The sequence below is a fragment of the Gopherus flavomarginatus genome, chromosome 1 (genome assembly GCF_025201925.1).
Source record: "Gopherus flavomarginatus isolate rGopFla2 chromosome 1, rGopFla2.mat.asm, whole genome shotgun sequence".
Classification (NCBI taxonomy): Eukaryota; Metazoa; Chordata; order Testudines; family Testudinidae; genus Gopherus; species Gopherus flavomarginatus.
The window spans coordinates 357,327,608-357,353,872 of NC_066617.1; the positions used below are offsets into that span (position 1 = coordinate 357,327,608).

Below are 26,265 nucleotides of genomic sequence, written 5' to 3' on the forward strand. Positions count from 1 at the left end.
TGCAGATTTTCCTTTCCAGAAAAAGGTTGAGCCTCCACCTTCTTCTCTCTGTTGACCTTCATCTGGGCACCTTATCTCACTCAGGGCAGTGATGTCGATGTTATATCTCGCAAGTTCCCTGGCGACGATAGCAGTTCTTCTTTCCGGGCATACGTTATCTTTGTTATCCATCAGAGTGTGAACATTCCACGTAGCAAAAGTCACTGTCTTTTTATAGCCTTGACGGCAGGCAGAGTGATCCCACTGGATGGGGTAATCCAGCCAGGAGTGTATGAGACACCCTAGGTTTAGGGCATCTTTTCTAGCCCTCTCCCCATGCGGGGTGAGCAGAGGGGATCCTGAAGAGGATTTCTCAGTCATGATAGCATCTGCCAAATTGCACCCCTGTCTCGGGTAGATGCAGGCAGTGACGGAGAGAGGTAAGGTCTGTCCACTGGAGCTGGAGGCTTTTCCTGACAGGGAAACTGAGACTTGGAGAAGTTTGTGTTTTGTCCAGGGTCACATAATGAGGCAGTTCAGAACCCTGCCCTCTGTTGGTGTATGGAGTATTGATAAGGTGTCCGTCACTAGGAATGTTATTTAAAGCAAATCACAGTGTCAAGGACTGGTCCCCTGGCACATTCTTGCCTGTTTGCTGCTACTCATTTCGGTGGCTTTCATCTGAGCGACCCAGGCTCTGTTTGAATGAAGGCTGTTTGTTGCAAGTGAGTGGGGCAAAACCAGGTGGCGGGAGAGGAGCAGGCTTGGCCTCAAGGCATGACTCCTGCCTCTGACTCTTGAGTGAGACTGGGCAGTGGTGCTGACAAAGCGACTTTCTCTCAGAACAAGCTGAACTGCAGCTCTACCTTCGTACAACGTCCCCTCGGACATCGAGAGCCAAGGTAATAAACTCATTCTCTGGTGGAACTGCCTAAGGAATCCGTGGAGCTGTACCAGAAAGGCCCAATGTCTTGTTTATTTGCCTCTGCAATGGAATAGTCAGGAACCATATATCTCCTATTACACAGACACCATCAAGTCAAACAGGCTTTTCTGTCCATTTTACCATATTCCATGCTATATCTGCATACATATCCCTGCATACTGTGCCCACCATTTCCTAGGGATAAATGACCAGATTGCATGCAAAATACCTTCAGGAGACCATATAACTTTCACTGAATATGCAGGATAGAATCTGTTCCTTCTCCCTCCTCATTGTATTGGCTCTGCAGGGCTAACAGGAATAAAACCCCAAAGCCTGCAGGTCTGACTCAGCGTTCACAACAGGAGCAGTTCTGTTGAGTGAGATGCCATTTTTACTTAGTCAGTGCAGCACACAGGGGCGGCTCCAGGCACCAGCACGCAAAGCATGTGCCTGGGGCGGCAAGCCACGGGGGGCGCTCTGCCAGTCGCCGCGAGGGCGGCAGGCAGGTTGCCTTCGGTGGCATGCATGCGGAGGGTCCGCTGCACCCGCGGCTTCAGTGGACCTCCCACAGGCGTGCCGCCGAATCTGTGGACCGGGCCTGCCATGCTTGGAGCGGCAAACTACCTAGAGCCGCCCCTGGCAGCACAGATGGATGTAAGCAAGTGCTTTGCTGAATCAGGGCCTTGGTATTTAGCTGCTTTGACCTCACAATGAAATAATGGCAGAGCTGGGACTAGAAACCTAGAACGACCTAACAATAAATAACCTCTCACCTTTCCCCTCTAACTATGGTAAGTTGACCATCCTTGTTAGGAAGTGCAAACACTTCATTTTTGTTCCTCTTTATCTTAAAAAAAATAAAATAAATAAAATACACTGGCAAAGATTCAATGTGCCATAAAATGGCAGACACACTGCTTCATTTGTTGGAAGTAGTTAAACAGATTAAATTAGGGCTTTAAAAAAAGAGAGAGAGAATATGCATTTTCTATGGACAGAGTTCATTCACAAGTCAGTCATTTCTCTTGCTCCTCGGGGAGTAATATTAGGCAATTAGCTAATTGGTTTTGGGAGGTGACCTGTCAGTGCCTCAAGGAGGAAATGTCTGCTGTGCAGTTTGACATAAAGAATATATTTTAAGCCTATCATGACAGCTGCAAGCACCCCCTCTATTAAAATCGAACATGTAATGGCAATAATAAATGCAAACTAGGAATCCATTGTACTGAGCGAAAAGCAATGAAAAACCTGATAATAGAAACTAAATTGCAATCGCAGCCGGCATGTTATTGTATCAGGTTTGAAATATTTCTGAATTATCTTATCATTCGCACCACATAACCATATGAGGCATTTCTGAGGGTGAAATCTGTCCCCAATTGCCTTTTTGTACTCTCTTAATCTGGTAGCTCCAAGCTGTGTGTATAGGTCCAGATCTGATCTTTGTCTCAGGATAGGAGATTTGAGTCCAGGTATTTGGGCTGGTGCATCTTAGAAATAAGGGCCAGATGCAAAGCTTTGCTCCCTTTCTGTATGCAAAATACTGCAGTTTTCTGAATATTTTCCACGGCTCTGGAGAATGTTCCCACAAGCCTGCTCCTTTGGTGCGGGTGTGTTAAGCATTGTTCTGTTTACCAGTCCAGAGCACACCTGGTGAACTGAGAGGAAGCAGTGAAAGGAGAAAGAGACCAGCAAAAAAGACACATTTAGACTCCCCAAACATCCTAACACTGGCACCCCTAGCAGGGCTTTGTGGTAATAACCTAGCCCTTGTGCTAATGCTTGGTGGCAGTGATGTGATGCAAATAAACATCAGTCTTTTAGGAAACCTGGACTGGAGAAAGCAGGAAGCCTCTTTGCCCTGATTTCTAATCTGCCAAAACATTCCCAAACACTTCCCCCTCTGTTTACCCATATTTCCTTGTCCTGTGCTCTGAGTTACGTTGTTGGCCCATGCAAGTCAGTTATAATATTGAAAGTGACTGCAGAACACTTGGGTATAGATCTGCAGTTCAGGTATTGTATTATTTGGGCGTTGAGAGAAGCTGAGTTTCCACATTTTTCATTGTAATCAACAATGGTTGATAGTGCTCAGCTCCTGCCAGGATCAGGTCCAACACTTGGTCTGTGTAGGATGCTGTACTGAATCCGTCTGGCACTTCTGGGCTCTACTAAATCTAGAGTAACTCCACTGAGGTCAATAGAGTTATTGCCACGTATGCCAGTGTAGCAGAGCAGAATTTGACTTTTATCCAAACTGTTGTGTCTGCAGGGCTGGTTGTGTCTGATAGGGTGGGCAGGTGGTTGCTTAGGGCAGCAAAATATTTATGTTGATGGCAGTTTAATTTGCAAGTAGCTGCTGTCTGGGAAGGGCCATGCATTGTCCAGTTCATTTAGAGCAGCAAAATTCTCTGAAGTGTTGCTACGTTGCCTTGGGTTTGTTGGTCTGTGTTCTCCACAGCTGCCTTAAAGGTAAAGTATATCTAGAGCGCGCAAGAGCCATTTTACTCAAAATGATAGCCATCAATAAAAGTCCTCAAAGGTTTTTAATAAGGTCAGTAGTGGTTTAAGTCACAAGTGGGATTTTAAAACATAGGGGCTCACTGCTAGTCCGGGAAACAAAGCAAGATCTAAGTATGCGCTGCTTTAGGATGTCAGCTGATTGACACAGGATGTCTTTAGGATGTCAGCTGATTGACTCAGGGAAATGAAAAGATTTCTTCCCATCCCACAACTGTATGTACAAGAGTGCAGTATTGGGGTCTGCTGGGAGAGAGAAGGACAGGGGGATCAATGAGTGCTGCGGATATTCGATTGGATGGACTTGCGAGGCAGACAGTGTGTTTTCAGAAATCCAAGCTCCCAATTTACAAGACAAATTGCGATTGATGATAATATTTTCATCTTTATTGACTTTTTAGCCCAACAAACTTGACCAACAAACAAACAAAACCTCTCACTGAAATGCAGCCACCTGTGGAATACGATGTGGCAGCAAAGGGTACTGAAGATTTAACAGTGTTGCCAATTTGCATGATATATGGTGTTTTTTTTCTTAAATCTCCAGTTTCTGGAGTCATGTGATTATGTGAGAATCTCAGCTTTCACTGAAAAAGCAAAGCTCTGCTTAACTTTCTGGGCAGAGTCTAACCACTGCCACTTTGCATCCATTCTATGAGCGAGCCAGCCCTTCCCTTCTTCATTCAGAATCTAGGCAGCCAGGCCCTGCCTGCAGACAGCCTCTTCATCTCGTCGCTCATATTAATCCATCAAACCATACTGCCTAATGGATCTGTCTCCGGCCATGCAGAAGAGTAAGAATGGGGGCGGGGGGAGGGTGAGCGTGCTGAAGGGGCAATGAAATAAGAATGCTGTGCAGGAACAAGTTTACCTTCAGTGCTGTACCGCCCATCTTAACTCTTTGTGCTTTTCAGAGAGGAGGGGAAGAGAGTGATTCTGCTGCATTTTCCCACTTTACACAGCATATAGTTAACCATGGGAGACCACGCAGCCAGCCTTGGCGTAATGAGTGATGGGAAACGAGTGCTGCTTCAGCATCCTTGTTATTAAATGTTTGTATTCAGTAATATCTAGAGGCTCCCATCTAGATCAGGGCCCTGGTGTGTTAGGGAAGGGGTGGCCAACTTGAGCCTGAGAAGGAACCAGAATTTACCAATGTACATTGCCAAAGAGCCACAGTAATATGTCAGCAGCCCCCCGTCAGCTCTTTTCCGCCCCCCCACCCCAGTGCTACCCGCCCACCGGCAGCCCCACCATTTCCCTAAACCTTAGATAGAGTTTGGTTTTCTGTGTTTCTTCTCCACACACTATGTTCTTGTGTGCTAAAAGTGATATTTATATTCACGAATTCTGTGTTTCCCCAGCCACTCAGAGCTTTTTTCAGTTGACACCTAACTCATTTGTAAAATAGATTTTCACCTTTTTCATAATGGACTGCAGAGGAAACAGGGACTTAAATGGCTCCTGTCTAGCCTATAAATATTCAGGTTGAGAAGTTCTTTATGCCACTCAGAGGAACATCTATCATACAAGGCGGCAGAACTTAAATAGACTAGAGGGTCAGGAAAGGGACAAACTTAAAAAAAGAGAGAGTTGCATCTGCAAAGTCTGAGGTGAAATGATTTGTCCAAGGTCACAAAGGGGTCTGTAGCAGAGCTGGGAATGAACCCCAGACTCCCGACTCCCAGTCCCATGCTTTGACCTAAACAGAGGGCTCTAGTCTTAAGGGTTGCCAGCGTGGGACCCTACTCAATTCAGTGCAAAGAATATTAAAGAAGGGGGTAAAAGCAGATTTTGTGTTTCTGCTCTGGTTAACTTTGACCCGGATCCTCCAATGGGACCCATGCTGAGACCCGCTGATTCCAGCGAGACTCTGGGACACTGCATAGCTGTACAGCTCCACCCATGTGGATCTCACTGCAGGATCAGTAATTATGGTTAATAAGGGAGCATCTGCCCCATTAGTCAGAGAATCAGGCTTAGTTGTTTACAATCTCCCTTCAGTTACTCAATTCCTGTCCCTGGGTTTGACTCTGTTTGATCCTGAGGTCTTCAGGAGCCAAATAATTCACACTTTTGGTTCAGAGCCATTTAGATTCTGTGCAGAAGTGCAGTGCTAAGAGGAGAGTCTCTATACATACTGTCAAGTATCAGAGGGGTAGCCGTGTTAGTTTGGATCTGTAAAGGCAGCAAAGAGTCCTGTGGCACCTTATAGACTAACAGACGTTTTGGAGCATGAATCTGACGAAGTGGGTATTCACCCACGAAAGCTCATGCTCCAAAACGTCTGTTAGTCTATAAGGTGCCACAGGATTCTTTGCTGCTTCTATACATGCTGTTGCAAAGGCCTGGGAGGAACACCTCCGTGTTGGCCATTGCTCCTGACAAGCCAGTCAAAGAGAGCAGCTATAAGGGTAAACATCCTGAGAGGAAGAGGAAACGCTTCCTCTTGGCTCCCAGTCACCGGATCACTTGCCTTCATATAGAAAGAAAATGTTATGTTTCCTGCGGGAGGGTTGGAGCATGTGTATTGGCCAGAGAGAGAGGAGACCATGTGTTCCCCAGTTGTGCAGTGAAGGGCTGATCCAAAGCCCACTGCAGTCAATGGAAAGATTTCTGATTTCAATGGTCAAGCCAAGCTTAAAGAAACTTCTGACATGTACATTGTGTTAGGTGTCCTTAGGTATCCTGCTTGTTAAAAGGGGACACTAGCAAGAGAAAAATCTTAGCTCAAACTAGCTAATATACTATAATACCTGTGTGACTGGCAATGCGAGCAAAGGTCTGTTCTGCTCACACAAAAGGAGGTAGAGGCTGGCAGAAGTATTGCAGGGGGATGGAAGATGAGGACCCGAAGCTTTAACCCAGTACAGAAGGCTGTCAGGTTATCTCCATAGAGCAAGAGCAAACCTGGCCTCTGTCTGGATGACGTTGAGTGAGTTTTCCGGTGGCAACAAATTAAATATCAAAGTCTCCAGAAGAGAGAGCACAGTGTGTGTGACTCGTTCTATAACAGCACCACCTAGAGCTAAAGCAGGCAGCACCCTGCAGGAAGGAAAGGGTCCCACTTTACTTTTAAAAGAGCCCCACATTCCCCCATAGCTGCATTTGCCACAAACATGGGGGGGAGGAGGGGACGCTTGGCTGATGCAATGACATGGTCTGTGCAGAAGGAAGGGAATGTTTTCGTCAAGCTGACAATGAACAAAAGAGCTAACACTGCATTGCTTCTAGATCAGCCTGTTCTCTGGCTCTGCAATGTTTACAGCATCTGCTGGGGCAAGCGGGATGGGATGAGGGGATACAAAAAGGATATTTGTATTCTGCTCCGGAACTTGTGATGAGACTGACCTACACACACACACACACACACACACACACACACAAACTCAGTGTTGTGGTCAGTTAACAGCAGCAGCAAGCTCTGTCTCTTTATACAGAGAGACAGAGTGAAAACTGCTGACTGGATCCATCAGAAGACACAATACAGAGAGGAAGGCTCCAGGAAATGAGAGTTGTGGGTGGTGTGGGGTTGTTTTTTTTTTTTTTAATGTCCAAGAAAAGATTTCCTGCAGCACTAAAAGGGCAACAGAGGCGGGAAGCTCTTCCCCAAAATAAATAGGCAGCTGGATGTAGACAGCTCTGCTGTGGGACTATGTGACTTGACAGGGAATGGATCAGGGCAGCTCCCCTTCCAGACCCCATCTCCTCCTCACATTTAGGTAGATCCAAAACATACCATCCTTCCTCCTCCCCCATTTGCTGATTGTATCTGGCTGTCCCTGGAAAGGAATGGGGGGGGGGGGGAATCTGCCAATTGATAGGACTCAGAAGGCCACAGGTTCCTTTCAGATCCATGCAGGGAGGGTGCAAATAAAGACCATAGAGCTGATTCTCCTCCTGCTTACACCAGCATAAAGACAGAATACCATGGAGTTATTTTGGATATTGTGCTCCCAGGGTAGCTGGGAGCAGGACCCAGAGATGCCCAAGCAAAACTCCCATGACTTAAGTGCAAAGACCATAATATTGGAGTTACTGCAAGAAATATCAGGGGAGCGGTAGCATACAAGGGCAGGTTGATTGCCATTAGCTGGTGCAGATCAGGTGTGACAGTGTATGGCGCAGAAGGCCTGATTCTCCTCTTGCATGCACTGGTGTAAATAAGGAGTCACTCCACTGGCTAGTCCCTACCTGTCCTGACACCGTGGTGCACCCCGGAAGCAGCCAGGAGGTCTGGCTCCTAGGCCGGGGGACCACGGGGCTCTGCATGCTGCCCCCGCCCCAAGCACCAACTCCGCACTCCCATTGGCTGGGAACTGCAGACAATGGGAGCTGGGGGGGGGGGGCAGTACCTGTAGGCAAGAGCCTTACCTGAGGTAAGCTCGTGCCCCAACCCCAAGCCTCAATCCTCTGCCCCAGCCTAGAGCCCCTCCCCCAACCTGGAACCCCCTCCTGCACCACAAACCCCTCATCCCCAGCCCCATCTCAGAGCCCACACCCCCAGCTGGAGCGTTCACCCCACCTGCACCCTGACCCCCTGCCCCAGCCCAGAGCCCTCTCCCACACCCTGAACCCCTCATTTCTGGCCCCACCCCTGAGCCAGCACCCCTGCCTGCACCCCAGCCCCGTGCCTCAACCCGAAGCCCCCTCCACATTCCAAATCCCTCAGCCCCACGTTGCAGCCTGGAGTCCCCTCACCTCAAACCTCTCATCCGTGGCCCCACCCCAGAGCCTGGAGCCCTCACCCCCTCCTGCACCCCAACCCCCTGCCCCAGCCCAATGAAAGTGAGTGAGGGTGGGGGAGAGCGAGTGACAGAAGGAGGGGGAATGTAGTGAGCAGAGGCCGGGCCTCAGGGAAGGGACGGGACTAGGGCGTTGGGTTTTGTGTGGTTAGAAAGTTGGCAACCCTACTCCCACCTACCCCCCCGCTGTTCATTGCAAACACTTTGTGGCAGACTCTGTGTCTGGCTGACACAGCCACTTTCACTCTTACTAACCTGGTGTTGTTCCCGGGGGCTGGCAGAAACAAAAGGCCCTGCAGCAATGTAACACAGAGCAGAAGCTGAAGCTGTTTCTCTAGCAGCAGCTACTGCAAAGGTTCATTTGGGTGGTTTGTTTGTTTGTTTGTTTTTTGGGGGGGGAGGTTGGTTGTTTTTTCATTTTACACCCCCAGGTTCCAAAACACTAAAGACAAAGGGGCAAAATAAGGAGAGGGAGGAAAACAGACCAGCAATCGCTTCTTCCATGGCCACGCAGCACAGGGCATGTCGAAAGAACCATGGCCAGTGTGTTAGGCTCTTGGGACTAGATTCCCAAACAGAAAAATTGCAGGCAAGCCATTTGTAGCCTGAACTGAATGCCTGTGCATGGGCATATGGGGGAACAAGGCCCTGCTCTTATGCAGCTGCATGGTCTTAGAATCATAGACTTATGAGGGTTGAAAGGGACCTCAGGAGGTCATCTAGTCCAGCCCACTGCTCAAGCAAGACTAATCTCCAACTAAATCATCCCAGCCAGGGCTTTGTCAAGGCGGGCCTTAAAAACCTCTAAGGTAGGAGATTCCACCACCTTCCTAGGTAACCCATTCCAGTGCTTCACCACCCTCCTAGTGAAAAAGTTTTTCCTAATATCCAACCTAAACCTCCCCCACTGCAACTTGAGACCATTACTCCTTGTTCTGTCCTCTGCTACCACTGAGAACAGTCTAGATCCATCCTCTTTGGAACCCCCTTTCAGGTAGTTGAAAGCAGCTATCAAATCCCCGCTCATTCTTCTCTTCTGCAGACTAAACAATCCCAGGACTAAACAATCTTCCTGGGTCCAAACTCACAGAGGTAAGAGGTTTTGCCTTCGTTAGTGCCCCCTGCCTCCCAAGCTGGCAAAAGCAATAATATTAGTAGGGGAGGTGGCCAAGTATCTCCCAGTCTTTATTCAAGCCTAATATAATGGTGTCCATTTTGCAAATTAATTCCAATTCAGCAGTCTCTCGTTGGAGTCTGTTTTTGAAGTTTTTTTGTTGTAATATTGCAACTTTTAGGTCTGTAATCGAGTGACCAGGAAAATTGAAGTGTTCTCTGACTGGTTTGTGAATGTTATTATTCTTGACCTCTGATTTGTGTCCATTATTCTTTTATGTAGAGACTGTCCAGTTTGGACAATGTACATGTTTATTTCCCCGCCCCCACTGTTCCTCACACCTTCTTGTCAACTGCTGCAAATGGACCATTTTGATTACCGCTACAAATAATTTTTTTTTCTCTCCTGCTGGTAATAGCTCACTTTAACTGATTACTCTTGTTAGAGTGTGTATGGTAACACCCGTTGTTTCATGTTCTCTGTGTATTTATATATACATCTTCCTACTTTATTTTCCACTGCATGCATCCAATGAAGTGGGCTGTAGCCCACAAAAGCTTATGCTCAAATAAATGTATTAGTCTCTAAGGTGCCACAAGTACTCATGTTCTTTTTATAAGTGGCTGTAGTTTTGCTCAAGTGCCATCCTGAGAACGCCATCCACACTGGCAATTGTTAAACCAAAGACACTTAATGAGGGAAGCACATAGCCCCAGTAGGGAACCTACATGCCTCAATCTAATGCATCGGCCACGAATACATTAGATAGATTTAAATAGTAGAAGAGATATAAAACCTCATGCTTCAGGGCCTGAGTAAACCATTCCCCATGGTTAGGATAAAACGTTCCCTATAGGCAGGGTACTCCACCATTGTCCATTACGGGGTTTCTTGCACCTTCTCTGAAACACCTGGTGCTGGCTTTTGTCAGAGATAAGATCCTGGACTGGATGGAGTTGGGTCTGATCCAGTCTGGCTGCTCCTGTGTAATCCTAGATCTGAACGTTCTGAACTTTGGAATATTTGCAACCCAGATCAGGGTCTGATTTTTGCAGCGTGAACCCGAGTCTACTTCAGTAAACTCTTGTTTATTTCAAATATGAATAAAGCAAACACAAGAGACCTACATGTTTCAAAGTCCAAGCCTCTTTGACTATGGCAAATTGCCAAATCTGTCCCTTCTTATCTAGCCCCCAACCACTACTGTAACTGAGTGTCCAAGAAACATTGGTTTGCAACTGGGTCCGGGCTGCCATTCAAGAAGCAGCATTTATCCACAGTTCAACATTGGCATTTGAGTTTGTGGTGTTATCTCCTAGTACCAATGACAGGAGAATGCTGCCATCTCTGTGTAGACTCTTATGTGATGACTGTGCGTATCTGACAGCTTTTCAGTGACCATCACTGTAAGGGCCAGATTCTGATCTGAGTTCATAGAGTCATAGATTCCAAGGCCATTGTGATCATCTTGTCTGACCTCCTATATAACAAGGCCACAATGTAACAATTTCCCCAAAATAATTCATAGAGCAGATCCACTAGAAAAACATCCTATCTTCATTTTAACTTTGCCAGTGATATAGAATCTACCGTGACCGTTGGCAGATTGTTGCAAAGGCTAATTGCTCTTGCTGTTGAAAATTTATCTCTTATTTCCAGTCGGAATTGATCGAGCTTCAATTTCCAGCCATTACAGTTACAGTGATGAAAATCTGGAGTAACTCCAGTGATATCAGAATTCAGCCAGAAATCTTCCCCCTCATCCTTTGTATATTTAGCTGTATTAAAATTTGGGCCCTAATCAGGACTCAGGGACCCATCATGCTAGGCGCTGGGTGCACAAGTAGAACAAAGATAATCCCTGCTCCAGAGAAATCACAATTTAGGATGGTGACAAGATGCAACAGGTGGACAAAGCGAATGGGGACAAGGGACAAGTCACAGTAAAGGTGAGTGTGTTTGCATAAAGAACTAGCCTCACTGGTTGGTCGTAGTAGTCATAAACAGCCGCCAGCTTAGCCAACCCCAGATAATAGCAGTCTGTAGGCATCACAGCAGAGGTAGTTCTTAGAGGGATTTATACCTGTGGGGATGTGTTTGAAATAAACTCTAGTTACAATATATAAAGCATGTGGGGCATGCGTTTTTATGTGCATTCCTCCAATGTCTGTTTTTGAAGGACCTGAGCTAGCTCCTCAGCTGGTGTAACTTGATGTGGCAGAGGTGTGGCCTTCTAGCTTGATTCCTGCTTGGTGTTAAACACCATTGCTGCTTTTTTCTTTTCTTTTTTTCCCCCTTTTTTGGCTGGGTAGTTATATGGTGGTTGCTACTGTGAACCTCAGTGTAATATCACAGTCAAATTTTCCCTTTCAACTTTTCCAGTCAAACAATATCTTTCCTTTTTTAAAAATCACTGGTAAATTTTATTTACCCAAATATTCCAACTCACATGCTGTATCTAGGCGAATAACAGACCCACACATGAAAAGACCCCATCCTTTCATACAGCAACTGAACTCAAGGGAAGAAGTGTGAACAGAGTAAGATTATTCAGCAATTCCTTCTCTTCTAAGGTGGACTGGGCATCCCTTAGATCCACTATAGGTTTAACATTTAAAAGCACACTCCATTCCACTCATCATGGAAGGGGTCATGCATGGAAAGTGCAAGTGTGTTCTTAACTAGGTATGATCTTTGTATGTTTGCCTGTAGATGCCTTGCATCATCCATGCCCGATCCTATAGAGCAGCGGTTCTCAAACTGTGGATTGGGATCCCAAAGTGGGGCACGACCCTGTTTTAATGGGGTCACCAGGGCTGGCTTAGACTTGCTGAGGCCAAACCCAAGCCCCACTGCCCAAAGCCAAAGCCCAATAGGCTTCAGCGCTGGGCAGCGGGGCTCAGGTTACAGGCCCCCTGCCCAGGGCTGAAGCCCTTGGATTTCAGCCTTGCCCCTCCCCCCACCTGGGGTGGTGGGGCTCGGACTTTGTCCCCACCCCAGGGCAGCAGGGCTTGGGTGAGTTCACTCCCCCTTCCTGGGGTCATGCAGTAATTTTTGTTGTCAGAAGGGGGTTGCGGTGCAATGAAGTTTGAGAAACCCTGCTATAGAGTGTAAGTTCTTGGTGGCAGAGGCTGTCTCTTACTAGGCAGAGGGAGACCCCCACATTGGTGGGGGCTTCTAGGTGCTAAAATAATGTAAAATAATAAATAAAATAATCTTTGCATTGCTGCCCGTGTGCGTACTAAACCTCACTGTGACATGCTGAGGCAAACTTTCTTGGATGATGTAAATGGATGGGAAACATGGACTAGGTAGAGTTGGGCTTTGAAATTGTCGAGCAACACTGTGAGATCTGATGTGTGTTAAATAGGACTGTGCATTTGGAAGAAGTATGATTTAAAGAGGGAGTCTGAATGGGAATCTCCCAGAATGAAAGTAGAAACGTCCCTGCACCAATGACTAGAATCTGCCACTCGCAGACCCAGCGCTTGCTGAAAATCAGAATTGCCTTTGAGGGAATTCAGCTTGGGCACCCAAATCACACATCACCTTTGAGAATTGAGTTCCAGGTGACTTCAGTAAACTCATAACCTTTCTGTGCCTCAGATTTGCCTGTAGCACTGTGTGTGTGCCTTACAGCAGTGTTGTGAGGCGTGATTAATATTTGCAAATTGCGCTGAGATCAGGTGAAAAAATGTCTAATTATGATGTGTGCCCTCCTCTGCTTTGCAAGCAGATATAGCCAGGGGTACACAGGCAAGGCTGGTGATGGAATTAGGTGATCAGTTCTGAGAAAACGACTTCTATGCAGTACAAATGTTTATGCTTGTCTCTTACAGTTACACACAACTGCTTTTAAATGCATCTCTAATCGGAGGATGTAATTAGATAATGGAAGCCATTTACTATATGCCAGTGCCATGCAGCTAAGAGAGCTGTACCAGTAAATATCAATATTCCATCCAAAGCAACCACGCATTTTGAAACCAGTGATGCAACAATTGCAGGGAATTTTAATGCAAATAAGGAAAATCCAAGAGCTTCCTTGTCGTTTTTACTTTGCATAAGGCAGAGGAACCTTAAAGAGGCTAGTGCTTTAGAGCCTTATTAGCTCCTGACACAAGAGCATACCACCCATTCAGAGGCTCTTTCACAGCCCAAGAAGGCCTTGGAACTCCCGGGAACCATCTCATGAATAGCATCACATTGTGCAAAGTTGGATGGAGGGGGAGAGAAAGCCATTGTTGATGGGCTCAGGAGTGCTATTCTCCATTCTCCATTGTAGTGTTTGCAGAGATGCATCACCATGAGCACAAAAAGTAAAGGGTGGGAATACGCTGTATCTGTTCAACCACAGTCCGGGGGTGGTGTTTTCAAATGCACTTAAGTAACAAAGGGCTTGTCTATAGGAACACTTAGTTCATGGCAGTGGGGTGTAAATCTACCTTGCACTCGCCTGCCACTCACTATGTGCTCGTGTGGACCTTGCTGCTGCGCACTAAAAGTTCACTCGTGTGCTCTAAATCTACCCCCACTTCAAAACAGGGTAGATCAACGTGCAGTAGTGAATGGCAGCAGGGTCCACACGGACAATTAGTGAGCGGCAGGTTAGTAGATTTATACCTCAGCTTGCTGCAAACTAAGTACTCCTATAGACAAGCCCTTAGGAGCATCTGCCCCACTGAAACTTGTGCTGCTTATGCCATTTAGGGTGAGATTTTCATAGCACCAGACCTGGCATTTACAGCCAAATTTTCCAAAGTGGACACTTTTGGATCCCTCCAGTGTTGTGTAGCCAGCATCCTCCTTTTAGATGCCTAACATCTGGGATTTTCAAAGGGGCCGGGCACTCAACTCTCTTAGACCTCTTTGAATATTTCAGCCTCACTCTGGATTTGGATGCCAAATGTTAGGCACTTAATTTTTCAAGTTTGAGCCCCATGGGGTAAAAATTTAGCTTTAGTGGTTAGAGCAGGATTCCTGCTGGGCTCCATTCTTGACTCTGCCACTGGCTCCTTGTGGGACTGTGGGTAAATTGCTCCATTTCTTTGCATTTCAGAATTCCCACCTGCAAAGACAGTCCTAGTACTTCCCTACCCGTTCAGGTATGCTATGAGGCTGTAGACTGCGTCGAGCCTCACCTCTGAGATAAAAGGAACTATACACAGACAAAGTGTTGTTGTATTTAACAAGAGCTAAGTGGAATTTTTTTAAATGACATCTCTATGATAATCAGACAGGAAAAGTTTCACCTCCCCCTGTTTTCTGAGCACCTGAAAAGCCAAATTCTCTTGTCTTCTGGTTCTCATCATATTCCACCTGAGCCCTCTCACCTTTGTGCTCAGGGCTCTCCATTGAGATGTATGCATCTGATAGCAGCATCTGGGCCTAGAACATCTCCCATTCCAGAGCAAGCATTGGCTGAAATGGAGAGGCAGGGAATTTAGTCCTCCTGCCTTTCATATGTGGCTGCCTTCCAAATCCATTACTCTTTATTACTTGTATTACAGTAGCACCTGGAGATGCCAGCTGAAATTGGGACCCCATTGTGCCAGGCATTGTACAAACGCCTAGTAAGAGACAGTCCCCACTCCACAGAGTTCATAATCTAAGCACATGAGACAAAGGGGGAGGAAAACTGAGGCACAGAGAGTGATGCAACTTACCCAAGTCAATGGCAGAGCCAGGAATAGATGTAAGAGCTCCTGCCACCTGGTCCAGTCCCACTAAACCAGGGGTCAGCAACCTTTCAGAAGTGCTGTGCCGAGTCTTCATTTATTCACTCTAATTTAAGGTTTAGCGAGCCAGTAACACATTTTAACGGTTTTAGAAGGTCTCTTTCTATAAGTCTATAATGTATAACTAAACTATTGTTGTATGTAAAGTAAATAAGGTTTTTAAAATGTTTAAGAAGCTTCATTTAAAATTAAATTAAAATGCAGAGCCCTCCAGACAGGTGGCCAGGACCCGGGCAGTGGGAGTGCCATTGAAAATCAGCTCATGTGCCACCTTCGGCACCTGTGCCATAGGTTGTTTACCCCTGCACTAAGCCATGCTGCCTCCCGTATAATCACGTCAGGCCTCAAGTGAAATGAGTTTTAATCTAAACTTGGATTGCTAATATTCTGGGTCAAATTTGATGTTAGGCTATTGCATGGCGCACAGCTCCCATTGATCTTCGTGTGTGCCGAGCATGCACATCGAAGGGCCAGATGTGGCCTTTTGCATAAGTAAGGTTTTGTCTGGTTAGCCTATGCAATAGCCCCGGTGAAGGAAGGAAATTACACTGTAGATGATGTGAATGTAACAGGGGAATGAGGTGGATCCCCCTTTGTCAGTATCTGACTTCATCATGTGCTTGCCTGGAGCATTACTTCACCAGCAGACAGCCCCTTCCCACCCACTAGATCCACTGCAAGGGTGCCTCTTGATCCCAGCTCATGGGTGTGTCTAGCCAAGAATTGATTGGTCCCCTTTACTGTGCAGTTTGCACATTCAGTGATCTACTGAAGATTCAACTGTGGATAATTCAATGCTTGTTCACATCACTCGGGTCAAAAGGTCCATAAAGTGTGAGTCATGCAGAAACCTTTCCCCTCCCCTCCTTGGGGCAATTTAATTAAAGACACAACATTCCACATCCAAACTAAAGTGAATTCCAGCCTGTTTGTGTATGTAAGATGACTTTTCCTTTGCTTTATATATAGGTTATGTCGCATGTCACATTTCTCTATTCAGGACTATAGGGTGAGTGGCTGCAGGCCCTCACCTACAGCTGGCAGCGGTTCTCAAACTTTAGCAACCCGAGGACCCCCATTTTGATTTAAATTTTTTCACGGACCGCCAAACCCCTTGCTCAGCCCCATGCCCCGCCCCCACTCCACCCCTTCCCTCAAGGACCCACCCGCACCTCATCTCTTCCCGTCCCTGCTCCACCCTGACCCTCCTGTTCCCCACCTCTTTCCGTCCTTCCCCCAACACACCCCATTCCCACTCCTCCCCCTTCCTCACAGCACCTCCTGCACACTGCTGAACAGCTGTTCTGTGGTGTGCAGGAGGCACTGGGAGTGGGGGGGAGAAGTTGATGAGCGGGGCCGGCGGCCCCAGACATGACTCCTGGACCCTGAGGGTCTGCGGACCCCAGTTTTGAGAAACCCTAATCTAGGCCTTTAAAGGCTGATACAAGAATCTTCCTATTGTAATCTTACCATTATTTTTTCATTTCCCATGCTATTCCCCATACCCCATGCTATGATATATGGGTACAGAAGAGCCCTCTGATTCAGCAGAGCCCTTTCTTTTTGGCACAAAATAGCAACTACCTGTCCTGGCTGGCATGAGTCCATCCCATCAGAGATAGAGACCTTACAATAGTGATCTACTTCTCTCTCCCAGCTAGGGCCCTACCAAATACATGGTCCATTTTGGTCGATTTCCTGGTCAGGAGATTTAAAAAATAATGTATTTCATGGTTTCAGAGATTTAAATCTGAAATTTCACAGTATTGTAACTGTGTGCGGTCCCAACCCAAAACAGGGGTCATGGGGATGGGATCACAAGGCTATTTTAGGGGGGGTTACAGAATTGCCACCTTTACTTCTGTGCTGCTGCCTTCAGAGTTGGGCCGCCAGAGAACAACGGCTGATGGCTGGGCACCCAGTCCCGAAGGCAGCACCACCAGCAGCGGAGAAGTAAGAGTGGCAATACCATACCAACCACCCTTACTCCCGCACTGCTGCTGGCAGCAGCGCTGCCTTTAGAGCAGGACTCCTGACCAGCAGCCGCCACCTCTCTCTGGCCACCCAACTCTGTGAAATTTGGTCTACCCTACAATAGCCAGATTTCATGGGGAAGATCAGATTTCATGGTCCGTGACGCGTTTTTCACTGCCATGTATTTGGTAGGACCCTACTCCCGGCTGCCCCTGGACATGGCAATTTTCTGTCTGTATTTGGATTAATAACAAATTAAAGAGTCCCAAACTGGCTTCACAAAGAAGCTCAATTCAACAACATGAGCAGGACATCTTTGTGGATTACTGAATGATGGGCAACAGAGTCAGCCAGGGATCATGGGTGTCTAGGGACTGAGGTCTGATTTATTAAGCTATGGGTAATAGGGCTTTACTAAGCGCTGCTGTCAGAAAGATGAAGAGGCCCTTTGAAGGCAAGTTCCTGGGAGATTGATGTTGCTGTTCTACTTTGTATAAAGCAGTTTAGACTCTCCTTAGAGCAGGGGCAGTTCTGTGGTCTGTATTATGGACGTGCTCTTTGGTCTGTACCAGACGAAACCATGGATAAAGGAAAGCTACCCAGATCCAAGTGCTGGCTGAGACTTCATACAAATCTGTTTAATGCCATATAAATACCAACCTTTAAAAATGTACCCAACCCTGCGAGCTCAAGGAATAAGCCTCTTAGCCAGGCTGCAACCCAGATGTCCCAAGTCATGCCCTCATTCCACCTCTCCTGCCCAGTTTCCTGCTAGTCAGGTATCCACTTGCTTGCAGCTAAAGGCTTTGGTCTCTTTCAAGCTAAACTCTTAGCTTCAGGGCAGGGTATGTGCAGGAATTTAAATTTGACCCCTTTTGGAGGGGCATATTCTGTGCTTTCCCCCCAGGAGCTCGCTCTTCCCTCTCCTTCCCCCCCCAGCCCTGGCAGGAGCTTGCACTTCCCTGCCCCTGTGGCCCCCGGGGCTGGAGAAGTTCTGTGCCGCCAGTGTTTACTGGGGAGCCCGTGCCCCTGCTTACTCCCTCTTGTGCATACCCCTGCTTATCTCCCAATGAATGGTGCCTCCAGGAGATATCTAAATTGGGGATGAGGAGTGTCTCGGGGAGGCTGTGGGAAAGCCATGGGTGCGATCTGAGAATCTGAGCATGCTGCATGAGTCAATGTTCACAGAAGTCCTGGAGTCTCCTGCTAGTAGAACCCAACTGCCTTGAGGTGTCTTTGAGCCAGTCCCATAATCTCTCCGTGCCTCAGTATGTTGGGCTGAAGAACAGGGATAATGATGCCCACCCACCCCATCGGCACGATGACTGATCAATGCTTGCTTAGAACAAATGCTTTGAGACATCAGATTAGCAGGACAGAGCCTCGTTATTATATTAGCACTTGTTGGTTCCAGGTCCTTTTTCACTCTTAGTCCAACTCGCTGCAGCATCTAAAAGCTAATCACATTTACCACCTCACCTTTCTGAAGCTTGGCACAGTATGCCATTTGGCATGAGGTTTTCTTATTGCTCATAGATTTATTTTTAATATCCCCAACCCAGGAAGCCCAGACTCCACCACTATCCCCACAAACCATGCCCTGCTATTCTACATAACATTTGCTTGATTTAAAAATAAAGACTATTGAGTGCTTACTGGAATAACTATAGAAACCAGATATTTAGTTCTGCTATAAAAGGCAGGGGTGCTTATGGCTGGGAGGCCAAAGGCATTTCTAGGCTAAATGAGATTTATTTACAGTTCCACAGTCTATGAATATGCAGCCAACAATTCTAAATTTAAATCCTCCCTTCCAAGAAGGTGCAGTGGCGCTAGAAGGGGTTCAAATCAAGGCAGGATTCGTACCACGAGATTTTAAATAGTCAGTCTTGGAAAAGAGGGCTGAAATGTAGAGTTGTCAAGGGGCACATTGTGCAAGGCATCACACAAACACAGAGAAGTCCCTGAGCTTACAACCTAAATAATGCCTAGAAACTCTCTCTTTCTTAACATACAAAGGGAAGGAACCAGGGAAAGGATTTTGTGTGGGGGCCCAGATACCGCAGGGATGAGCACTATAGAAATGTGCATAGCAAATTGAAACAGAAAACAGGGACCTGTCCTAGGGTTATATGAAATTCAGTTTCACAGTTTTCTGCGTAGGGAGAGAGAGGCGGGAGTCTTTCAGATGAGATCTAAAGCCGAAGTGTAACGATTAGGGCTGCCTGAACATTTTCTATCAAAACATTTTTTGGATGGAAAATTGTTTTTTGACAAGACAAATTTTCACAGGAAAATCTAGTCTTCCTCGCTGTCAAAGAAAGATTGTTCTCTATAGCCTGTTGGTGTGTCCTATCTAACATTAAATGCTTCAAGGGACAGAGCTTCCCCTGTTTCCCTTGGAAGACTATTCCACACTCTAACAGAGCTTACTATTAGAAAACATGGTGTGATATTCAGCCTGAATTCTCCTTTCACCCCATTCTTCTTCATTATAGTCCCTAGTACAAATCTAAACCATTTCTCTTTCTCCGTAGTGTTTACACCCTGCAAATACTTGCAGACAGTTATCATGTCCCTACTAAGTTGTTGTGTAGCCAAGCTAAACATATTAGCTCATCAAGCCAGTCTCTCTGGCCCCTTAATCATATGTTCTGTTGCTCTTCTTGGAATGTTGTCCTGTTTGTTGACATCTGTGTGGAATTGAGGTGCCCAGCATTGAACGTAGTGTGAGGAAACGAATCCTGCAGGAATAGGAGCACTCTACGGAAAGCCACGCTACCTATTAAACAATCATTGCTGCTTAGAAACAGCCCTTCCTTGTACGGCCTAGATTGTGTCCTTGTCTTCCTTGCATGAATGTGGGAGGAAGGCTGCCCCTCTGCCCCCCATCTCCTGCTCAGCCAAGTGAGACGTAGCTGCATCTTGGGTCTGGGTTTGATGCGGAGCACAGTTCCTGCTCTCCAGATACTCCCCATGCCCACAGGTGGGTGGAGAGGGGTGGGAAGTGTGCAGAACCTTGCCTGATAAGGGGTTTACATGTCCTAACTGAGCTCCACTTCTGTTCTTTTCCTCATCCACTAAGACCAAACCCCCAAAAAAAGCAGTTAGCCAATTGCTAAACATAATTTCCACAGACTCTTTAGCTTGTAGGGGCAATCAAAGCACTTTTCCCAGCTCTGCCTCTAGATCCATAAGTTATGTCACAGTGGGTGGTGCATTATTTTGACCAAGAATTTAGCTAGTAGGTAAAGATTGAGATAACATTCATCTATAGCCAAAATGTTACCCAACCCAGGCAGCAGCCAAATCCCCAAGCTCAGTCATCCAGCTGAGTACAATAGGAACTCCCACCGGCTCCTGCAACCTCTCCCTCACCCTGAGCTCTGGTTGGCTAAGGGAATGTAGAGACAAGTAGAACTGCCCTTAATGGCAACTTCCTCACTGCCTTCAAAGAGAGACTGAGAATGCTTAGTAACAACCAACCCCTTTCTTCTGATTCCCTGGGCTCTTGTAGCTGCTGTATAAATGCATCTGGGTTACACACAGACCCACTACTGAAGGAACAGGAGTTCTCTGTATATTCACCAAGGATGATCATCATGATGGTGTGGGAACAACAAAGCTGTAATTCCTCATCTTCTTTGGTGGGAGGGGGTATGGATGTAGGGAGGCAGAGGAAGAATCTAAAATGGGTTTCAGCTCAGATCTATTTACTCAGCTGCTGAAACCACTGGAGCATTCATTGCTAGAAAAGGACATTTAAATGGTAGAGTCAGCACGCACTCCTCCATCTCCCCTGCGTGCCAGTAAGCTGCACTTCCCCCTAGCACCACTACCGCTTGCCAGTGTGTTCATGTCCACTCACTCACACCTCTGCAGATGTTTGACTCTGTGCCAAACAGTGCTCCAGATGGGGTCTTGCTGGAACAAACCTCCAAGAGGGCTCTGCTCCCCCAGGAAGTCTGCAGTGACTGAACGGGTGCCAGCGGGCATGGTGATTGCTTGTGATGCGAGAACTGGGCTCAGGCTGCCAGTTCATTTCACACAGGTCTCTGTAGAGCCAGTTGCTGCTGTTGATGGGCGAACCTCCAGAAGGTTCAGAGAGCTGGGCTTAGACAAGCTCTTGGAAACTAAGATGTGCATCTCAACCAACTGAGGTGTTTGAGAAACTCTCTCTTGGGCTTTTCATTGAGGGCCCCACTGCAGAGGCGGCCAAAGCTTCCTAACAATGGGTGGGCCACCGGCACCTGAACTGTGGCCCCACTTCCCCTGCACTGCCCCTTCCCCCCCCAAACCCTGCACCATGCTTCCCCCAAGGCCACACCCCCACTTCTCCCGGAGACCCTGCCCTGGCACCTCCCCTTCCCCCTGATTCCCTGCCCCCATACTGCCGCTGCTCCCTGCGTCCCCGCTCCAATACTGTCTCTTCCCCCCAAAACCCTGCCCCCTTTCCCTCATCACTCACCCTTATGGCCAGTAAAACTGGGGAGCCATGCCCCCCTCTGTTCCAGGGCCCCTGCCCCACTGCCGTTGGAGTGAGGACAGTCTGCAGAGCCTCAGCAGCAGTAGGTTGTGCCACTGGATTCCCCGCTACCCCTGTCAAATGTCACACTTCTGGGGTTTCCTCTGTAGCGATGCACCTCCAAGGGTATATCACACCTCAAACCAGGGCTGTGGGGGGGGGGCAAGTGGGGCAATTTGCCCCAGGCCCTGGGCACCACAGGGGCCCCCACGAGAATGTAGTATTCTATAGTATTGCAACTTTTTTTTATGGAAGGGGCCCCCAAAATTGGTTTGCTCCAGGCCCCCTGAATCCTCTGGGCAGCGCTGCCTCAAATGCCCCTGATCACACAACAGGTTATGTTCCCAACCAACACTTAAGAGCCACAGCATTCAAACTTTACCAGTTCACATACCATGACTGTGCATTGCTGAAACATCAAGCTTGTGTACCACAGTTTGGGAACTACCCGAGGAGCCCCATATTGCAGCCACTCATGAACAGCAGATGTGGTGGGGGGGAGGAATAGGAGAGAGACATTAACTAAACTTTCCCCAGCTTTGAGCGCTGGTCAAATGCTCAGGACAGATTAAAACCGGCAAGCAAGAGATGAAAGGATTTGATTTCAGCTAGCAATCCCGGCCCATCCAGTTCTCTGGATTGTTACCTAAAAGAGATTTGGATAAACCGTGCCTGACTATCCTAGTGCAATATGCTAAAGCCAGAGTGACTCAGAAGATACCTGGACTCTCAGAACAGAAGGGGAGAGGGATAGCTCAGTGGTTTGAGCATTGGCCTGCTTAAACCCAGGGTTGTGAGCTCAATCCTTGAGGGGGCCACTTAGGGATCTGCAGCAAAAATCAATACTTGATCCTGCTAATGAAAGGGCAGGGGGCTGGACTCAATGACCTTTCCCTTCCATTTTTAGTATATCTCCATTATTTATAAGTGCCTAGGGTCACCAGATGTCCCAATTTTATAGGGACAGTCCCAATTTTTGGGTTTTCTTATATAGGCTCCTATTACCCCCCACCCCCGTCCCGATTTTTCACATTTGCTGTCTGGTCACCCTAGAAGTGCCTAGAGATGTTAAGTTGCTAAGAGTGGTGTGATGTGTGTTCTCTCTCTCTCTCTCTCTTTCCCCTCCCTTGTGCTATATGCTCACCCCGATCCTTCAGGCAAAACCCAACAGCCCAGTCTCAGCCATTTGCTGTTGCTGAGTCGCCCCAGCATATCCAGTCAAGGATACAAGGGGCAGGGTGAGTCAGCACAACAATGCAAGAGCTGCTGAGTCAGGAGGAGGGTGAGCCATGTGCAGGCTGAGAAATCCTGTCTCTCAGCTGACTTCAAACACATGCCAGGCATTGGCCAGAGAGCACACAGTGCTGCTGCGGGTGGAACAGCCTGTGATATGGTTAAAACCGAGGCTGCGTAAAACATGACTCACCCAAAAAAAGGCAGATCATCTCCATTCACTGACAGTGACAATGAGCCAAGGAATCTGCAGCTATCTTAGCCTCACTGACTTCGACTCACCCTGCTGCCTGTGCGGCACCATGCAGTCAAGCCGCATACCTGCCGCATGCTTCTTTGTGGCCACAAAGCTACCCTGTGTGATTAATCCTTAGCACGTGCATATAATTGTGCCTGTTAGGTGAGGACATTGAAACACTGATTAACCCCCGAGAATGCTGTGAGGAAATGTATTGGGTCTGCGGCTGCATAAGGGCTGTTAGCTATTCTGCACCTGGACCATGTTTCTTGTCTCACTTATGCTGATGTCAGCCAGGAATAATTGCACTGAAGACAATGGCGTTACGCAGCTGTCAAATACGTGTCAGTAAGTTCAGAGTCAGGGGAATAGGGAATGTCATAAATGGGGGATTGCTGGGAATGGGGCAATGCTTCCTCAATTGTCTGGAGAGCACAAGCTCTTCCCTCCTTTCTGGTTCAGCCCCTGGCTACAGCTGCCCTCTCTGCCCTTTTTACCATTGAATCGCCTCAGTGTCCATCTCAAACCTGCAAATGGCAATTTACTCCATGTCTCCTGCATGGCAGGGCAGATCACCTGCCTCTCCTGAGTAGGAACCCATTCCAGCCAGCTGCAAGGCAAGGTCCATCTGCCACACTGAATTCCCTTAAGTGAGAAAACAGGGCTAGGGCTCCCTTCAGAGGTCTGGTCAATGCCCCTCCGCAGAGAGTCCATGCTAACCCACACAATAGCAGTCTGACCACCCAGCCTGGGAACAGATAGCATCAGTGAAGCTCTCGACTTCCGCTCCCTTGGAGATCATCTTTCTTGCTATACAAACCCAGATCTCCTGCTGGATACCTCAGAGTGCTACCTCTGGCTCACCAGGTCAGACCCTTCAGCACATTATCCACAAAGAATGCTTCCGGCTGGCCTTACTGGTGTAGAAGCTGCACCCCCGCTCCAGTATCAGTCCCAGACGTGATTTAACACTGTAAATATATCTCAAAATCATCTTTTCCACCAGTCCTCCTCCCAGCTGCTGATTCCCCCATCCCATTCCTGTCTTGGAGGAATGATTAACACATGCTGCAATAAAACTCATCATCTCCTCCTTCCACTTCAGGTTCCCACAGCCCTATGCTACCTCCCAGATCACAAAAATGTTTCAAGCAGAGAAGTTCTTCTCAGCCCATCACGTAGCAATGGGAAGCACCTTCCCGTGCTCAGAGTACTTTGCAAACATTAGCGAAATCATCTTTGCAACACCTCTCTGAGGTAGGAAAGGATTGGTAGGAAAGGCAGAGACTAAATTGAGGACCAGAGAGGTTAAGAGACCTACCCAAGCTCAAGAATTCCTGGCTCCTAGACCTGTGTCCAGGCCAGTATTCTATTCTGATTGTTGTACCATGCACGCCACTTGATTATGTGAGAGTCTTGCAGGCTTAAGAATAAACAGAAGTAGTAGCTTCTGTCATGTAAGGTTTCCCCTCTATTCCTCTCCTTCTGAGAGGCCAGGAAGTTATGTGTATGAAGTTTTTAAAGCCAGGTGTCCTACGGAACCTTCGCAGACTCATTAAGTTCCTGGAGTTAATAGCAATTGACTAAAAAGTCTAGTGAAGACAAGTCCTAAGCAACACAAAGCATATTGACTTTGAAAAACTCATACACATAAACTTGATGCCCTGTCCCATAGGAAACCAGAGGACTGCGTGCTGGAGTGATGTGCTCTCAACAGCTTAGCTTGCTAAGAATTCTTGCTGCTGTTTTTTGTACTGGACACTGAAGGCAAATAATACCTCCATGTCTTATTTAAGGTACTTATATGGCCCTTATTCCTACTGTACCTGGGCACTTTCCAATACCCTGGCAGGGTAGAAAAAGTGCTATTATCCCCATATTACAGATGGAGAAATAAACCACAGAGAGACTAAGGGCATTTTTAAAGGTGTTTTGGTGCCTAATGATGTACACAGGTGCCCAGTGGGATTTTCAAAAGTAAGTAGTTTCTAACGCCTGTTGGTGCCTAACTACCTTTAAAAACCTAGCCCTAAGTATTTTGCCCAAAGTCACCCAGGAAGTTTGAGGTGAAGCAGGAACTTGCATGCAGGTCTCCCAAGGATCGCTACTAGGCCATCCTCATCTCTGCAGTAGCTTCCCAATCACTTAGGTAGCATCTGTCATCCACTCATGACAATGAATCTCGACACCTCCATCCTTGAGCTGTCTGGCTAGGGCCACATGAGGATGTTGCATGCTGACATTTGCCTCTTTCTTACTTCAGCACTTCTGATGTGTTTACATTTGGGTGGAAGATGTTTAAGTGGGTCAGCAAAGAGGTCATTTTCTAATGCAAAGTGCTGCATGTCCTTAATACATTGAACAACAGGGATTTTAATAATACATGAAGGGGGAAGAGGTCCACTGCCTTCTGAAATACTTTTCAGATATTGATCGTGTTGGCAGATAGATCCATGACCAGTCAGGATTCCTGTGGAAATATGCACAGTGGAGCCAATGGAATTTTTTCCCATTTAGACCAGCTGAGGATCTGGCCGAGGATTGTTAAAGGCTTTTTCGGTGCATATGAGCAGTGAGATATTATGAGCTAGATCTACAGTTGGTATAAATCAGCTTTGAAGTCAGTGGGATTACTTTGATTCACACCAGCTATCTGGGCCGACATCGTGATGGTGTTATTAAAGTGCACCAGAGATATACATGGCACTTTAGAGAGGCTGCCAACAGGGCCAGCTCTACAGTTTTCGCTGCCCCAAGCAGCGCACCGAATTGCCTCTGCGGGCAGTGGGGGCAGTCCCTGTGCCCTTAGGGTGGCAGACGCGTTTCCGCCGTGGCGGCAATTCGGCGGCAGCTTCTGTGTTTAGCTGAAGCCGCCCCAGACAGCTAAACATAGAAGCTGCCACCAAATTGCCACCGCCGCGGAAACATGCCTGCCGCCCTATGGGCACACAGATGCTGCCCCCTCCCCGCCCACGGCTACAATTCAGTGCACTACTTGGGGGCAAAACAACAGAGACTGCCGCCCCTTGCGGATTGCCACCCCAACACCAGCTTGGAATGCTGTTGCCTGGAGCCAGCCCTGACTGCCAAGGCCAGATTCCAAGGGCACATGCTTCACGCTATGGTGTTTGTCTGTTTTTTTCAATTAGTGGGGGATGAACTGAAGGGTTGAACTTTGGTTTCTGGTCCAGTAAGGATCCCAAAGTGTTTCTAATCACACTCACTCTCTTGGCTCTCCCCAGGATCCCAAAGCCTCCATGTTTGGGCTGCA

General features: G+C 47.4%; 1 protein-coding gene across 2 annotated transcripts in view; it reads left to right on the forward strand.

The window, feature by feature from the left end:
* Positions 1–26,265, forward strand: part of GAB2 (GRB2 associated binding protein 2) — a 186,642-nt gene that overhangs the window by 48,436 nt on the left and 111,941 nt on the right. The window contains exon 1 of one of the 2 annotated variants that reach the window (XM_050941176.1): positions 815–881. The exons of the other annotated variant lie outside the window; for it this stretch is intronic. The gene's annotated coding sequence lies outside the window, so the exon portion shown is untranslated. Of the gene's footprint in view, positions 1–814; positions 882–26,265 lie in introns of those variants that run through there. 2 annotated transcript variants of the gene reach the window in all.